The sequence below is a fragment of the Haliaeetus leucocephalus genome, unplaced genomic scaffold, assembly GCF_000737465.1.
Source record: "Haliaeetus leucocephalus isolate CR32 unplaced genomic scaffold, Haliaeetus_leucocephalus-4.0 Scaffold173, whole genome shotgun sequence".
Classification (NCBI taxonomy): Eukaryota; Metazoa; Chordata; class Aves; order Accipitriformes; family Accipitridae; genus Haliaeetus; species Haliaeetus leucocephalus.
In genome coordinates, this window is record NW_010972609.1 from 4,764,554 (window position 1) to 4,769,170 (window position 4,617).

Consider the following 4,617-nt stretch of genomic DNA (forward strand, 5'->3'; position numbering starts at 1 on the left):
GTAAACAACGCCCACAGCCTTCCCCTCACCCATTTAGCGGGTCACCTTGTCACAGAAAGAGATCAGGTTAGATGCTCTGGGACCACCTGGCTGCGGAGGCAAGGGATGTCATTCCTTGTGAGCCTACAGTGGCTGCACTCCTCGCCTGGTGCCTGCTCTCCGTTCGTGGCCAGGTACCTTTCTGAGCCCTACCTTGCCTCAGAGCTACCGGAGCTGGGTAGCGAGTTGAGCTCGTCCCCCGAGCCCCCGCGGTGCCGGCGTGGCTGGAAGCACGCGTGCCCGGGCGAGCGCTGGCAGCGAGCCTCGCCGGTGTGCCCCGCGATGCTGGGGGCCCTCCGTACCACAGCAGCCATCCCATGCCGCCAGCCTTCCCTCTTTAATCAGGCTTTTAATCAATCAGCACTTGGGACAAAGCACGGGCCTGAAGAGCAGATGATGTATGCCAATATTTTCCGATCTTTTAGGGGTGACTCATTTTTTGTGCAGCCTGTTTTCCATGAGGAGGAGAAGGCAACCCAGATACTACCAGGGAAGGGAGGTGTGAAGATTCAGATAACTACAATAAAGATAATTCCAAATTATTTGTCGGGAAAACTCAAGATGACTATCGTTATTAATAATTTCGGTCTCTGAGGTCTGTGCAGTTACGTGAGACTGGAATGAAACTTGGCCTAAGGTTTCCCTGCCTTTCAGTGGGTTTGATTGTTGGCTTAAAGATGCAGTTGTTCTGAAGATGCTGTCTCTCATAATCTCACATTTATCTTTTTCTCTGATTTCTGACAAATCTTTCGACATTCCTTGCTCGGGAGTAATCCCTACTAAATCTAAAGTATGTGGCAGTACTCTGAAGGAAAAAATCTGGGAGTAAACTCTACAAGGAAAACCACAGGCTGGAAAAGAAATGATTAATCACAAGGAAGTAGGTAAGAAGAAAGCCGTAGAATACCAGTACTTCTCAATTATTTAAACTTAATCAGCAGCATATAAATCACCGTATCTTAACGTGACACCTTCCTGTACCACTAAGCCTCTCAAAAAAATGTATTTTCGGTATTGGCCTAAAGAGTGTTCTCAGAGAGTAGAGCAACACAAACAAGAACAATGGCAGGAAGAAATGATTCAAACATGTTATATAGTTAATTAACAACATAAAGCTACCTAAAAAGCCTTGAATGCCATTTGAAAAGTGCAAGCTGGATTCTTAGCTGCTTAGATTGACATCGCTCCATGGCTTTGGGGAGCTGAGCCACCTCGCACCAGAGCAGGATCTGTCTTATGGGCCTTGAGCCTCTTAGAGAAACAGTAAAGAAGAAAACGAAACCAAACCCGTTCAAATCACTCTAACGATTTCTTGTCTATATTGATAACTAAATGAAGCTAATTAAAAACTTTTTTCCCCACCTAATTCTTTATTATGATAAAGTCTTTTTGCTGTGCAAACTCATTAGTAGAGCTTATTCTCTGTCATTTACATTTAATAATATGAATAACCAAAAAGCACAGATAAATAACCCACTGGCTCTGAAATCCAGCAGTACAGAGAGGTCTATGCTCATAGTCGCGTGAAGTAAATAAGGACAACGTGCTATATCCTCTGTCGCTATCATTCCCCATCCTTATACGTGCCATTTAGTACATTTGATGGCTTAAGTTATTCTTCCCATTGCAGCTACGTAGGCACCATCAAAAGCAAGAAGCACCTGAAATAATTGTGCCCTGACGTCAGGGTGCGTGCTAAGCCCTGGGAGGTGGTGCTGTGTTTTATGAAGGGACGTAGGAAACCAGCCCTTCCTGGGCCAGCCAGAGGAGCTGGTGGGAGCACACGGGCTCTCACTGGCAGCTTCTCCAGAGGAAAGAGGGTCGGGTTGGAGCACATGGAGCCAGGAGGGATTAGATGCAGGCGGCACCTTCTCTGCAGGTTTCTGGCCGGAATGCAGGAATCGCTAATAGGCGAGGAGGTGTTTGTTGGGGTTCAGCAGCAGAGAGGGCAGCGATGGGGCCCGGGAGAGACGATAGCGAGTGGGACGTGCCGTGCCGGTCCAGTACAGCAGCACCTGGGGAGACGCTGGTGCCACAAGGGCACGAGAGCTCGGGTATCTCAGGTGCATCTGGACTGCGGGCAGGAGGAGGCGTCCCCAGGTGTTGCCTCCAGTGCAGACCGAAATTCTTCAGAAGAGATTAAGATCAGAGCCTCTTGCTTGGATCTCAGCCCTTGCAACCTGCTTCTCCTCCCAAAGCAGTCAAGGCTGGGGTTCGGATAAGACTTTCCAAGTTTAACTTACGGAGACGCGGCTGGCGGTCGCGCACCGTGCTCCGGCGAGTCCTACAGCCCGCTCGCGGGAGGGGAGGCAGGCAGGGCATGGCCACCCTTCACCACGGCACATCCCCATCAGCGCCAGGGATGCCAGGCAGGGAAAAGGATGAGATAACATCTGCAGACGTGGCAGAAGAGCTCCGGCAAGTGAAAAGGCTTTCATTGATCTGAGGACTGTGGCTATGTAAAGCAGGAGTGTCGTGTCCCAGAGTGAAAGGCTGGGCATCACGTTGGCCTACTGCTTCCCGACCTTGCCGTACACATATGCATATATGAGTAACGTATATTTACATGCACCTGTGTGCATTTACATGCACACAAAGACTGACTATAAATCAGAATGGAAATACAGCAATTTAGAGAACAAAACCCTAGAGGTTAGAGAATGACCGAGAGCAATGGCACAAGAAATGGTCTTCCTCAGCTTTTGATGCCCTGTAAGTTGGAATGAGCTATCTGAAGCCTTTTCCCTGGGGGTACACTGGAGGAGGGGTGCCAGCAGGGGTGCTACAGTGAGAACATGGCTGGAAAGATTATTTGTATGAGGTAGGGTGAAAAAAGTCAGGAAGACTTTGTGTCTCTGCCACGCTTTCCTACGGATGCGGCTCTTTCACGTGCATGGCTCTTGTTGGTTTACAGGGGTAAGCGGGACTGTAAGAGCAGGATCTGAAATGCCTGGGCAGTATTTTTCCTCAGTCTTATCAAAAGCAAAGCAACATCAAAATACTGAAGTTGACAGAAATGATTTTAATGCGTAATCATTATCTCCCACCCATAGTTTATGGCCGGATTGGCAAAAGCGTTCTTACTTAAGCACTATCTCGTGGACAGTACACGGTTCAATGACCAAGTACTAAGAAGTTACGATGCTTCTCCCAATAAACTTAGAGCAGTGCAGGGTGTAAAAGCCATCATAGCCGTGCAAATCTCAGACTCCCTCACCTTCGCCTCGTACACACGCATGGTCTATGGAGGGCACGGGTATCGGTGAGATAGGCAGGAGCACGCAACGTGAGCCCGGACACCCCGGGAAAACTCTAAACCCAACCTACTCCACAGTTCCCCGTGCCCTCCCGCACAAGCCACCCGCCACCCGATCCTACCTCTGAGAAGACACAAAGAGCCGCAGGAGCTCCTTACCTGGTGGAGCTGTCGGGAGGATGCGATCCTCCGTCTGCAGGGCACGCGGGTCCTGCTGCCGTGGGGATTCGCCGGGCAGAGGCACCGGAGCAAACGCTCGCGCGAATGAACAGACTAACAAATTTGTACAGAGGTAAGGTAGCGGTTGTGTAACAGCCCCGGTGATTTACATTTGCTATCTGCAGATAGGGATGAAACGCGGGTTGCCTGCAGTGCGCTCGCACGCTTGTACACGCACACCCTGGAGGGAGAGTAAAGCGGAGCCCTTGGATCTCAGTCAAGGCGGTGATTCAGAGGCAGGGTAGCATGCGCGGGATGGGTAGCTGCTAGCCAGCTACTTGTTGGGTGGGCTCCGGCTAATTAAGCTGTCTGATTGGAGAAGGGAATCAAGGATTCAGGAGTGAGAAGAGAACAAAAGTACAAGTCAAACTTCAGCGTCCGTTAGCTTGATGTGTAATTTCATGACGGTTTACAGACCTGTGCAGGAAAACAAAGTGGAAAGCATCTATTTTTATGTTGCGGAGGGATGCTGAGCTGAAGACAAGAGTTAGTTTGCGAAACACAGAGTTTGGCTTCTTTTTAGTCTTAATCCACCTCCTGCTACACGCTCCTCTGTTCAAAACAGCACACATCTTCATAACATCGCTCGCATGCGGGGTAGCCTTGTTTTGTTACAGGACCGGGTTCAGGGAGGAAATTGGTTTCTGATGCTCTGAATGGCTTTGTAAATGAATGATGAATGAAGACGCAGGCAAACCGGGAGATACAGGGAAGAAATTGATAAATAGAAGAGAACGCTGTGGAAAAAAACCAAGGGGATCTAAATTACTTACACAAAATCCAGTAGTAATTTGCGTGCTTGGTATTAGGTATTAATGGCATCTCTCTCCCTGCTGCACCGAAACACGTTTTATATGCACAAATAAAGGAAACTGCCAACCACCTCAGCGTTTGTGTTAGTTTTAGAGAACCCCCACATTTAATTTCCAAGCTTAAGAGGAAATAAGAAACCCGGAGCTCTGGAGATCATTGCTGTTTCCTTCCAGAGTAATTCTGCATGTTTGACATCTTATCTATTGTTTATGTCAGGCAAATAGTGCCTGGACAACACACAGAGTGGGCTGCAGTGGTAACACGGTGAGTGAATACCTATGAGTCTCGGT